Below are 14547 nucleotides of genomic sequence, written 5' to 3'. Positions count from 1 at the left end.
GGGGCTGGATGAATTCTCTTGGGAAAGATAACTCTGAGCCTGTCTTGGGTCCCATCATGTTTGCTTGGTCCTGGGCATGGAAGTGGATGGGTGATAAGCTGAATGAGCAGGCTTGCTAGAGAGGACAGTTACTAGTGTGGTTATATTACTCTCTACCATGCCTACAGTGTCTTAAAATGCTTACAGTCTGTAAGGGACTTAAATGATTTGAGCTCTTACTTATCCTGTAGTTTCTGATTTTTAACATTTACTTGAATAAAGCCAAGCGAGATAAGCCTTTATTCCCAGCACTTGGTGACAGGTGGATCTATGAGTTGGAGATCTGAGCTTCACATTAAAACTTTTATTTCATCTTACTAGAACTCATAGTCTATATAGACTTAAGATTGGTGTGTGGTATCCTTACTAATTGGCTGAATGTGTAATTTCTATCAAGAGGTAAATCAGACACTGAGGCAAGTGGGAATTAAACTCTGGGTGTCTGGACTTGACCAACTCTAGAGATGGAAAAGATTACTACAACTCTGCAAGATAAGTGGGGCTTGAAAAAAAGCTTGTGTTAGGATTTGCAAGGTGACCTCAAGCTTGGTGGTGGCTGCAGCAGCTCGGGCCTTTAATTCCAGCACATGGGGGCTCAGAGGCAAACTCAAAATCTTAAGTTTGAGGCCAGCCTGGTTTACAGAGTTAGTTGCAGACCTACAGAAAAATCCTGTCTTCAAAATCCTTTCTTAAGCTAATGCCTGTGGGAGAATTTGGGTGTTTGTGATGTCAGTTCTAGTGTGTAATGGGGTTGAGAAAAATTAAAGCCACAAAGCTAGGCAATAAAGACTGCTAAATTGAGGGTAGGGTGCAGATCTATAATCCGATACTCAGCGTGTCTAGAATTGTGACACCAACAAACATTGGGTATCCTTCATAGCATAAGGAGTACGTGGAGTCTACTAGTCTCAGGTTGAACATGCCTGGCACTAAATTTTGAGCAGAGAAGTGGCTAGAGCTAACTTGGAACTCTTGGCCCTGCTACTGTCTCAAGTGCTGGGGTTTAAGATGAATTTACATATTTTATTTGTATGAGTACACTGTAGATGTCTTCATACACCAGAAGAGGGCATCTCTCCGGTGCATGACTTTTAATTTTGCTTTTTCCAAGACAAGGTCTCACTGGAAGCTGTCCTGGAACTCAAAGGATTGATTGGCTTACCTTTCTGGGACTGGGATTATAGGCATGAACACACGGCTATGCTTAGATGCTTGAGTTGAGAGAGAGGGCTCAGAAGTTAAGGACACTTGTTTCAGGGGACCCAGATTTAATTCCTAGTATGCACATGGTATTTCACAACCATGACTAGTTCTGGGGAATCCAACACCCTCTTCCCTGGGCCAGGCACACATGGTATACATAGGCACTCAAGCAAAGCGCTCATGTGCATAAACTTTAAGCAGAAATCACGCTTTATTACTATTTTGGATAATATTCAAAAGTTTGTGGTTTTCAGTTTGTAAAAGGGCTGTGACAGGCCTGTGATCTCAGCATTTGGGGTGATAGAGGAACTAGGAAGTGAAGCCATGTCTCTAAAAACAGCTATTTTAAGTCTGGAGTAGTATGTCAAACTTGTAGTGCATGCTAAGTAACCAAGGCAAGTTGCCAGCTTTGCTGGAATTGTCACCTCTGAAATGTCTCATGCCCCAAGGGGGCTCTCTTTCCATTCCTGTGTATATGTGTGGGCACAAAGGTCAGGACAAGTTGTGAGTTCCAAGGAAGTACAAAGGCTTGGTGACACATTTTCTATCTTGTCCTCTTAATTCTCCCTTTTGCTTCCGCTGTCTTGATCAAAAGTTGCTCTGGGCCAGCTATGATGAGGAAAAAACCCACTGACCACCAGCACTCAGTGCAGGGTCCGGGAGAAAGGGCTGCTTTTCTGAAGTTAGAACAGTTACCTGAGAACTGGCCTGGTAGCAGTTCTTAGTGGAAAGCAGCTTATAATTGCACTTCTGGGAGTAGGGAAGGCATATGGAGAGCAGCAGCCCTCGGAGGACAAACAATCCCTAAGGGAAGAGAGAAAACGAGAAGCTGCATAAGAACATTCTATTAGAGACAGCTCTTGAGAGAACAGCGTGGCACACTGACTTATAACCACAGGAGTCCTGAGATGGCGTGCTGCAAATATACCACGGAACAGATGAACACCACATATGTAACTTCAGCATTGTGCTAACACTATAAATGAGCAAAATGGTCCATGGTGGTACATGCTTACAGTCCAAGGACTTCTGAGTAGGCAGGAGAGTCTGTCTGAACTACTCAGTCATGGTCACAGCAAACTTACCCTTTCTTGGTCACCTTGCATAAGAATGAAAAGCAACCTTACTTTCTCAATACAGCCTTCTTGGAGATGCAGTGTCAAGGTATGGTGCTTTAAAAGAGACGGCTCTCTCCTGGCATAGCCTACCAGGACTTTGATCTTAGACTGGAAATGTGAGAAGCAGATTGTCATTAGAGTACAACAGGGCTCTGAGTAAAACTTAGTTGGCTTGACTAAACTGTCCTGAAAGGATTGTAGACCAGCATTGTCTAGTAGCAGTAGCAGTACAATGTGAGGGCCAGAGAGATGGTGCAGCAAAGTAGGAAAGAGCAGACACCCTGCCCAGCAATAACCAGCAACCCAAGTCAGTGAAAAGCCAAGGTCAGTGGCACACGTCTGTCACCGTGGCGTTCCTAGGGAGACTGAAAGCTAAGGTAGAATTGCCAGGAGGTTTTAGGCCTAGCAGGGCTTAAGTATATATAGTGTGGAAGAAAGGGAAGGCAGCAACAGAGATCCCTCAGACTGCTCTGTGCTCAAACATGGCATGTATATATCTACAAATACAGAAAGGCAAATATTAAGAATGAAATGTAATGAGATGCAAATCAAGTATATAGTTTAAATTTTGTAGACACATTTAAAATGTAAAACTAATAATTTATTAGTCTAATGTAGCCAACATGTGTCACCACACAATTGGCATAAAAATTGAGACATCTTAGATTTGTTTTTTCCTACTAGATGACAAAACCATAATATACTTGACACCATCAGCACATCTCCCTTTTGACTAGTTAGATTTCAGTGCTCATGTGGCTGCTTGCTACCAAATAAGGAATGTGAACCTCAACATTAAGTTTAGAGCTTTGAGTTTGGTCATTTGATAACACTTTCTTCAACAGAAATATGTTGTAGTAGATGTGTTGGCACACATGAATCCCAGCACATAGGAAGGACTGGAAAGACCTGTTTGGAAAAACAAGCAACACTATTAAGCACATAAGATTATAAATAAACCAGCACTCGGGAGGCAGAGGCAGGCGGATTTCTGAGTTCGAGGCCAGCCTGGTCTACAAAGTGAGTGCCAGGACAGCCAGGGCTACACAGAGAAACCCTGTCTCGAAAAACCAAAAAAAAAAAAACAAAAAACAAAACAAAAAAAAGATTATAAATAAAATTAAAATACAAAAACTACTAGCTTCTGTATCAATTCATGTAAGCTCAGGGATCTTTGTGCTTTTTATTTTGTAGAGTGATAACTTTTTGCCATACCTAATATTTACCTTTATTTCAAAGTATCACTGTGAGAATAAGGCATACTGACTGGCTTACTGTAGCTATTTGTATATATTAGCAATCATATAGTATCATTCTAGAAAATGAGTATTGTGTGGATGATAGCAAGGAGAGAGAATGCTGAAAGATTTTCTTTTTTGTTTGTTTTGTTTTGTTTCTTTTCAAGACAGTTTCTCTGGAACTCTAGACCAGGCTGGCCTCGAACTCAGAAATCCGCCTGCCTCTGCCTCCCAAGTGCTGGGATTAAAGGCATGCACCACCTCTGAATGGTGAAAGATGTCATTTTTGATTGTTTTAGTTTGTCAAGACGGTCTCTCTGAATAGCCTTGGCTACCCTGGAACTCACTCTATAGAAAGGTATCATTTAACTTGATGAGGTCAGTCTAGGCTATTTGCTATTATCCATGAGTATCCAGTCTGTTGACATTGTCACATGACAACATCAATAAAAGTATTGTTCCCCTTTCATAACTATACCGGGGCACATGTGGTCCAAGGGCCAGAGGATCAACATAGCTGCATAACAGACCGTGGCCCTGTGGACTTAGAAGGTTGTTTGGATCAGAACAGTAAGAGCAGCTTAGCTCTCCAGAGGAGTTTATGTTAACGAAGTCCCTCAAGTAAATGTACATTCAATGAATAAGATTTTATCATAGATATATATTGAATGTTATGTACATATTGGACGCTGATGTTAGATTGGGGATATGTTAGTGAACCAAGAGATAAAGTAGTTATGGGTAAGCCCAAGTCATGTGTAAAACAAAATTATAGTCAACAAAACTGGTTAAAACTAAAATTTATAAATTAAAAGAAATAATTGCTAGATATTATAGCATATACCATTAATCCTACAATTAGGAGAGGAAGTAGAATAAGGAAGAATATTAAGGCCAACCTTAGCTACCTAGTAAGTTTGAGGCCAGCCTGAGATACATAAAACCCTTATAAATACAAAATCCCAGAAAACAATAACAAATAACACTATTATCTGTATATCTTCTATAGATATGAAATATATGTACATGATATATATTACATATTAATATATGATATTAGTAATATGCATATTGTGGTTATGTGTGTTATATACAACATGCAATATATATCAAATATAATATGTAACATTGTTTTTCTGAGACACATGTACATTATATATATGTATATATATATATACACACACACATACATACATACATATATACACACATACACATATATGTATATATGTTGGGTTTTTTTGAGACAGAATCTATAAAGCCCTGACTGTTCTAGAATTCACTCTGTAGACCAGCGTGGCCTCAAATTCACAGAGATTCACCTCCTTCTGCCTCCTGATTGCTGACATTAAAGGTATGTGCCACTGTCCTGGCTTGGCTACTTCTCTATTCTTCTGTTGCTGTGAAGAGACATCGAGATCATGGCAACTTAGAAAAGAGTTGTTGGAAGCTGACAGTTTCAGAGCATGAGTCCTTCCTTGTACATCGTAAGTGGGAGCATGGAAGCAGGCAGGCAGGTATGGTGCTGAGCAGCAGCTGAGAGCTCACATCCTGAGCCACAAGCAGGAGGCAAAGAGAAAGCTACCTAGGAATGGCCTAGGCCTTTGAAAACTCAAAGTTGGCCGGCCCCCAGTGACATACTTCATCTAATAAGACCACAACTCTTAGTCCTTCCCAAACAGTTGTACCAACTGAGGACCAAGTATGCAAATATATGAGCCTATGGGAGTCTTTCAAACCGCCACATGACACCAGGGAAATGTAAGTTAAGCCACCATGAACTAGTACTATGGAGAATGGGACCATCCTCACAGTAGTGCTAACGAGGAACAACTGGAACACTCATTCAGTGCAAGTGGAAACAGGCTGTAGGCACCCTGAAAAAGACTACTTTTTACACAGCTAAACATTCCCAGCAGTTCCTAAACTATCTACTCAAAAAACAGTAATAGTGAAACAGCCTGTATGTGGAAGTTTATTGCAGGACGTTTTTGCTTCTGCTCTGTTGTATGACAAAACTTTTCTGAGGGAGGCACAACACACATGTCTACTCACCCAAGTTAGGAAAACCACAACAGACGAAAGTACAGGTATCAGCAAAATTCAGCTTGGTGAACCCGTGAATTTTATTGGTGTTAGTTACAGGAGTAGTGGTGAGGGTTAGTGACTTACAGGAGCAGAAATGACTCAAAAACAGCTGTATCACCAAGGCCCACTCCAGCATGCATGACAGCTCACAAAAGCAAGGGATTTGGAGACACTGTCCAGCTTGCAGGAAGGTTAAGAGGTTGGAAGATGCCCTTTCCAACTGACTCTAGTCCAAACCTCTTCCTGACAGCTCACGTGCTCTCTGTCTAAAGTTTGCCTGGCTCTTCACGTTTTCATAGTTTACTCAGACAGGAACCTAGTGAATCTAGTTAGATTCAGGGACTTCCTGGAGCTTTTAGTTGTTTACTTCTGTGCTTAAAAGAGCTTTCCTGAAGGGTGGAATATTTCATTCTGGGAGGAAACTGTCACACAACATCCCACCACTTCCTCTGGCTCTTGCATTCTATTTGTGCCCTCTTCCACAATGATCCCTGAGCCTTGAAGGGGAAACTAAATATGTTCACCTTTGACTAAGAATTAGGCTACTGCACCGGGCATGGTGGCGCATGCCTTTAATCCCAGCACTAGGGAGGCAGAGGCAGGCGGATATCTGAGTTTGAGGCTAGCCTGGTCTACAAAGTGAGTTCCAGGACAGCCAGGGCTATACAGAGAAACCCTGTCTCGAAAAAAACAAACAAACAAACAAACAAAAAAGAATTAGGTTACTGCACCGTAGGCACAAGTCACTTGCTCTCAAGAGCATCAGTGATGTTGAGGTTGATATCAGCAGTGATCTATGAGTGCGAACACATGTGCTTAGGAAGCAGTCTGATAAGCACACCGCATCCCTCTAGGAAAACAATACAAGTTCCTTTCCCAGTGGGTCCTCTGACATCCCCAGCCACAGGTTTCTATCCTGGCTTACAATGCCAGATGTGAACTCCCTTTTATGCAGCAGGTCTGCTGTGACAGGCTCTCTCATTGCTTGTTTAAAAGTCTCCTCTAGTTTCAGCGTTTGAAGCACTATTTCCCAATCTCTGTGGTTTCTTGTACTGGACTATTGTAAATGTCCAGTCTTAGTCATTGTTCTCATGCTGTGAAAAACACGATGACCACAGCAACTCTTACAAAGGAAAGCATTTAATGGAGGACTTATTACAATTTCAGAGTCTCTTAGTCCATTATCCTCAAAAGAGGGAGCATGGTGGCAAGCAGGTGTGGTGCTGGAGAAGTAGCTAAGATTTACAACCTCATTTATAGGCTAAAAGAGACACTGGGCCTTGTGGGACTTTTTAAACCCTATCCCCACTTGTAAAAGTATCTTTTATTCAACTAAAGTAATTTTCATCTCCGAGGTTTACTGCCTCCATCTGCTAACCTAGGACTAGTCCTGCAAGCTTCTGGCCTTCTTACAATCTTATCTAGGGCTAGAATGTTTTCAGCCTTTGAGACTTAACTGCTGAATAAGCTTTTTTTTTTTTTTTTTTTTGTGAACTCTGGCTGGCTGCTCAACTCAGCTGTTCTGGCTGAATCTCCTCTTCAAGATGACTGATTCAACATGGCTTCTCTCAGTTTCTCCTGAATTGCTCTGCTTGGCCTCATGTTAACTGTGGCGATATGTTCTAATCATCTGGCTCCTCTTTCTCTAGTTTGTTCTGTCTTCACCTGTGTCTAGCTTATCTTCTCTGTAACCTGTCTCTGTACATCTGTCCCAGTAAAACTGCCTTTCTTTCTCTCTCTTTCTCCATTGCTCTATTAAGTAGCTTCCCTTTCCTCTCCTGATGAAAGTTGGGCATATCCCATTCTGTCAAAATTTCTCTGATTCATCACTTTGTCTGCCATTCATCTAGATGGCACTTTCAAACGTGGGTGCTTCCTTCTACTTTACCTTCATTGTTAGGGGAGTTGTAAAGGTGTGTACTAAGGGCATGTCTGTATTCCAGCTAGAGGAATTAAAGGTGTGTACTAAGAACAGAGCCACGCCACAACTAGAAATAGTTCCCAGTAAACAACACAATCTCAGGGTTCACAATGTGATGAAATATCCTACAACACACCATGACACACTTCCTCCAACAAGCCCACAGTACTCCAAGGCCACACCTAAACCTCAAATCGTGCTACTCTCTAATGACTAAGTATTTAAAAAGATGAGCCTATTGAGGACATTCTTGTTCAAACTGAAGGAACCATTATTGGCCCAAAACACCCCAAAGCCAAATTCTCAGCACAAAGGAGATTTATTTGCCTCACAAGGACAAAGAGCAAGGAATACGTGACAATGATTGGAGATAGAGGATGAAGGAGAAGGAGGAAGAGACATCAGAGACAGGGTTGGGGTATTTGTCCCACAGAGGATCAAGAGACTGCTTCTGCATAGAGAGGAGTCAGATGTGGCCCATAGGCAAATGACAATTTATAAAGATAAAAAGGGACACCCCTGAGTTAGAATGTGGTGATTAATTTTGATTGGGCATGATAAATAAAGTAGCCACAAGGATTTTTTTTTAAGATTTATTTATTTTATATATTGTGAGTACACTATAGCTGTCTTCAGACACAGCAGAAAAGGGCGTCAGATCTCATTACAGATGGTTGTGAGCCACCACGTGGTTGCTGCAAATTGAACTCAGGACCTCTGGAAGAGCAGGCAAGTGCTCTTAACTGCTGAGCCATCTCTCCAGCCCACAAGTGGGCTTTTGATTGCTGGGCTTCAACACTTTGATAGCTAGACCTTGATAATCAGCCTCTGAAAGAGGAAGTGGCCAAACAAGGGGCTAGACTTTGGAGTCTAGTTTCAGGAATGTATTCTAATGGTTTCTAGTGAGGAAGAGGGGATGCAGGAGAAGGCCAAGGCCTGCCAGAGCCATGCTTGTCCTGCTTGGGCTGGCTCGAGTCCCCTCACAAACCACCACCAGCCCCCTTCTGTACAGTGGATCACAGACTTTTTCTTCTTTTTCTACAAAAGATTGGACTTGAGAGGCCTACTGTTTTTCTATCCCTCCCCCTCCTCTTCCCCCTCCCCCTCCCTCTCTCCCATCCTCTCATGTATCTAATTTACTTTCCAACTCTGAGGCTAACATGGAACATGCCAGGAACATCTGCCTTTCTTAATGTAATTGCTCTTTTACACAAACAATTTCCTGCTCAGCCAGCATCTCAGCCTCAGATTCATATCTAAGGCTGCACAGCCGTGGCCAAGCTGTTCCTTTGCTAATCTCAAACACTAAACGTTTTCTGTAAACCTTTAACTATGTTCAGAGTAACTCCATATTTACTTGGTAGACCTCACTTATCAAGCAGGCATGCTAGCTTACACCACATAGACAAAGACTATCCCACAATTCCTCCCACGGACACTCCTCGTTTTGATGGCTCAGTCTTAGTTGCATGTCAGTACTCATAGCAAGAACCATGCAGCAGCTGCCATAGCACAGAGGCACGTTAGCACACAGCACACAGGAAAGGACGATTGTGTCAGAATGCCCTCCGTATGGAGGCTCCCTGCTAGGACCTCTCAGCCTCAGTTGCATGCCTTGCCTCTGATAGCCAGGCCCGTGCACGCTCTTCTCCCCCACTCCTCTTTGGTTCTGTCCTGTACCTGTCCTGTATAGCAAAACTTGTCCTTGGGAGATGTTACACCCATGACTGCTCTCCCCAGATACCCCATTACAGACTGAAGTTCAACTTGGCAAACCAATGAGTTTTATTGGGGTTACTCACAGGAGTATGGGTGAGGGGTACCTCACAGGAGCACAGGAGCAGAAATGACTCAGACACAGTTGTATCACCAAGGGCCACTGCAGCATGGGAGACAGCTCACAAAAGCTAGGAATTTAGAGCATACTGCACAGGACATAAAGAAGCTCAACAGGCTGGAGAGTTGTTGGTTCCAAGCGACTCTGCTCTAACACTTTTCCAAGCAACTCAATTACTTTCTGCTTCTCCCGGGCTGCTGATATGGTCTCAGAGACTTCTCAGTAATTTGGCTTATTTAAGAGAAATCTTTGTGGCTTGGTTGAGGGATTCTCAGCATTTATTGCTTACTCTGGCATGGAGGGGCCTAGTAAATCTGGCCAGTTTCAGGGACTTCCTGAAGCTATTTTTTTTTCTGTTTTCCTTTTCCATTAATTAATTAATTTATTCACTTTAATCTCTATCATCACCGGCCCTCTTATTCCCCCTCATACAGACCTTCCCCTAGTCGCCCGCTTCCCTTCTCTTCTGAGAATCCTGAATTGTTTACCTTTCTGTTTAAGGAGCATAGCTATAGGCTAGAATGTTTCCATTTCAGAGGAAACTGTTGCACAACATGCTCTAAGCCCATCCTAAAAGAATGGGCCTTCTGAAAGAGGCAAGGCTGGAATTTGTTGTTGTTGTTGTTGTTTTTTAAAGATTTATTTATTTATTATATGTAAATACACTGTAGCTGTCTTCAGACACACCAGAAGAGGGAGTCAGATCTCATTACAGATGGTTGTGAGCCACCATGTGGTTGCTGGGATTTGAACTCTGGACCTTCAGAAGAGCAGTCGGGTGCTCTTACCCTCTGAGCCATCTCACCAGCCCTGTTGTTGTTTTTTTTTTTTTTAATTTACTTATTTTATGTGAGTACACTGTTACTGTCTTCAGAAACACCAGAAGAGGGCACCAGATCCCATTACAGATAGTTGTGAACCACCATGTGGTTGCTGAGAATTGAACTCAGGACGTCTGGAAGAGCAGTCAGTGCTCTTAACCACTGAGCCATCTCTCCAGCCCAGAAATTTGCTGTTGTTGTTGTTGTTGTTGTTTTGTTTTCGAGACAGGGTTTCTCTGTACAGCCCTGGCTGTCCTGGAACTCACTCTGTAGACCAGGCTGCCCTCAAACTCAGAAATCCACCTGCCTCTGCCTCCCAGGTGCTGGGATTAAAGACGTGTGCCACCACCACCCGGCTTAGAAATTTTTTTAAAAAGAGAATTTCTGTGAGTGATGAAAGTATTCTAGATCATCTTGGTTCTGGTTAGGCAACCATATAGACTTTTCTAAACTCATTGAATCCTACAACTAAGACAGGTGAATTTTACTGCACGTCAGTCCATTTTACTTCAATAAACTTGTCAAGAAAACAAGCAAGCAAGCAGAGAGTAACCAGTCTGGTGGAGCACACTGATAATCTTAGAAACTGCTGTTTGCTTCCTCCCAAATATCTACAAACCTGAGCTTGCTTCTCTAGAGGGAAGTCTTATGGATATTAACCTAGCTCCTCCACTGGGACTGTACATAATAAACTCACTGAACAGTCTCTAAGAACATCCTAAATATTGTTCTTAATACCCAGATAAGTTTTGTCCAGATAAGTGATGCCACGTCAAGGGAAGTTTCCTTTGCAACAGATGGAGACCATTATAAAAAATCACAACCAATCAGACTGCAGAGTTGTGGAGCCCAGTACGCACTGATGTATCTACAACATAACTCTGGAACCTAAGGCTCACTCAGGGATCATTGCAGAAGAGGGGCAGGAAGATTGCAAGAAGCAGAGGAGTGGGGAGTTTGCTGTGAGATTGTGTCTCCTAGTAATTCAGAAGTTATACAGGTAAAGTCTCAGGAACATGACTGCTTAAGCATGAGCTGAACCCGGACAAAAACAATAGACATTCTAATTTAGAAGAGGAAAAGCCCAAAAGGCCCCAGCCTTACACAAAGGCAATTAAGGAATGCTCAGAGTGGGAAAATAGTCTTCATTAGGAAAGAGCACACCAATTGATTATCCAATATCAAATAGCCCTGCAAACATACATAGAAGTAACATTATACAGACTGAGCAGACTGTAGTTATGTATTTCCGAATACACACACACACACACGCTCACACACACTCACTCACTCACTCACTCACACACATATACATGCATTGTCTTTGGGGTTCCATTGCTATGAGGAGACACCATGATCAAGGCAACTCTTATAAAGGACGACATTTAACTGGCACTGGCGTACAGGTCCAGGAAAGCAGAGAGCACCTGCTGCTTTGTCTTTTTCCTAAGCAAGTGCACCTAGCAGTACCACCGCTAGCATCTCTTGCTGAGAACAGACTTCAGGTGCTTTGACTTTCCAATGTGGAATCAATACCAACACTCCAGGATGTCTAGGCCTTCAGTGACATATTAGAATTGCCTCATAGACTATGAAGCTTCCCAGTTCTCTTACACTCTGGAAGGTAGATAGCCACTATCTGACTGCCTAGCCCCTATCCTATCAACCATCCTAGTTGATAGTATATATATATATATATATATATATATATATATATATATATATATATAAAACCTTTTACAATATCTTCATGCACATTCTATAGGTTCTGTTCCTCTCAAGAACATTCTATAGGTTCTGTTCCTCTCATACACATAAGCGAAATGTATCACTGGCATTGCAGAGGCTGGAAAAGCCAAGATCCAGGAAGCATGACGACAATAAGAGCTTACTACCTCAGAAACGGCATCTTTCTGTCCTCACGTTACAAAAGGAAAAAGTAGCTGTTTGGGGCCTTGTAGCCTCACAAGGGTGTCATTGGGAGTTAGGTTTCCACATGTGAATACTGAATGAAAAGAAAGTTCCTGATTGGGCTGGAGAGATGGCTCAGTGGTTAAGAGCACCGACTGCTCTTACGAAGTGCAAATCCCAGCAACCACATGGTGGCTCACAACCATCCGCAATGAGATCTGATGCCCTCTTCTGGTGCATCTGAAGACAGCTACAGTGTACTTAGATATAATAATAAATAAATCTGAAGAAGAAGAAGAAGAAGAAGAAGAAGAAGAAGAAGAAGAAGAAGAAGAAGAAGAAGAAGAAGAAGAAGAAGAAAAGTTCCTGATTGCTGGGTGGTGGTGGCACACGCCTTTAATCCCAGCACTTGGGAGGCAGAGGCAGGCAGATTTCTGAGTTTGAGGCCAGCCTGGTCTACAGAGTGAGAGTTCCAGGAAAGCCAGGGCTACACAGAGAAACCCTGACTCCAGAAAGGAAAAAAAAAAAAAAGCAACCAAATCTTTATGTATTTAGGGGTTTATTTGTTTTGTTTTGTTTTTGTACTGTGTGAGTTACTGATGAAATAAAAACTATATGAACTGGCTGCTTTTGTGTGTGTCAACTTGACACAAGCCAGAGTCATCAGAGAGGAAGAAGCCTCAATTGAGGAAACGCCTCCATGAGACCCAGCTGGAGAGCAGCTTGTTAATTAGTGATCAATGGGGAGAGCTCAGTCCATTGTGTGCCATCCCTGGACTGGTAGTCCTGGGTTCTCTAAGAGAGCAGGCTGAGCGAACCATAGGAAGCAAGCCAGTAAGCAGCACCCTCCATGGCCTCTGCATCAGCTCCTGCCTCCAGGTTCCAGCCCTGCTTGAGTTCCTGTTCTGACTGCCTCCAGTGTTGGACTGTGACCTGGGAAGTATCAACCAAATAAACCTTCTCCCCGCTTGCTTTTTGATCATGGTGCTTTTGTTGCAGAAAAATAAAAACAACTAACTATGACTAAATGTGTGTATGTATGAAACATCGTTCATACATTTTAATACCTGGCACTCCTCTATCGGAAGGTTATGGAACCTTCAGGAGGTGGAACATTGCTGGAGAAAATCCATTCCTGGTGGAGGATTTAAAGATGTATAGTCTCACCTCTCTCTCCTTCTCCTCCTCCTCCTCCTCTTCCTTCACCTCCTCCTCCTACTCCTCCTTCTTGTGTAGATGAATTGTGGTCAGCTAGCTTACTGCTCCTGCTACCATTCTTCTCCTGCTCATTGCAGTGCCATCCCCATCAGGATGGTACTACAATCCAAATCAAACCCTTTCTTCTTCTTCTTCTTCTTCTTTTGGTTTTTCGAGACAGGGTTTCTCTGTGTAGCTCTGGCTGTCCTAGAACTCACTTTGTAGACCAGGCTGACCTCGAACTCAGAAATCCTCCTGTCTATGCCTCCCGAGTGCTGGGATTAAAGGCATGCGCCACCACGTCCGTCCCCTTTCTTCTTTACATTGCTTTTGTTAGGGCATCTTATTAGAACAACAGGAAAGTAACTAAGGCAAAAATTGGTACCAAGAGAGGACTGTTGATTGATGGAACTGAACAAGTTATTTTGTGGGGCTCTTTGGGATCCAGGTGACTCCTGGACTCCTTCCCCATGGGGAATCCCCATCTAGTTTACTCTCCTCCCTCCCTCCCTGGCTGGGAGGAACTCCAGCCCTATTCTCTCCACTGCCCAGTCACTGGCTCATCAGCTTTATTGACCAATCAGAGAATAATTGGGGAGTAATATTTACACTACATAGAGACAGGAGATCCTCAGACTAAGGATTGCAACCAGATACGGGGGCAGAGAAATCATTATTTGAATAAAACAAGGATAATCTTTCCACGGGGTACAATAATTTGCCTACATAGACTATTTGCTCAAAGGGTGCTAAAGAAGCGGCTATGGTTAACAAAAGACCAGTGTCGGATGGATGGACTTTGCTTGGACAATGGATGCTGCGCAGCTGGGGCTGAAAACTCACCTCTTATTAGTAAGGGATCTGCATCATTGAGGTAAAATCTTCTGTGAAGTATTGCCTCAGTGTCAGCAGACAGAAACTGTAGTCCAAGTGAGTCAAGGCTATGGGTTAAAATGGTGGCCAAACATGGAAATACATAAGAATCACTCCTGAGGTGCTGGTTGAAGGACGGAGTTGCTGAGGTGAGGCTAGGCAGATATCAACCCTCTAAGCTATTTTTCTCTGCTTTCATGCCTTGAATCACAATATATCACTTGCCATATATATATATATATATATATATATATATATATATATATATATATATATTCTTTTTGTTTGTTTTTAGACAGAG

This window comes from Mus caroli, unplaced genomic scaffold, assembly GCF_978045245.1.
Source record: "Mus caroli unplaced genomic scaffold, Mus_caroli_1 scaffold_16, whole genome shotgun sequence".
NCBI lineage: Eukaryota > Metazoa > Chordata > Mammalia > Rodentia > Muridae > Mus > Mus caroli.
Note: the sequence above shows the minus strand (reverse complement) of the source record.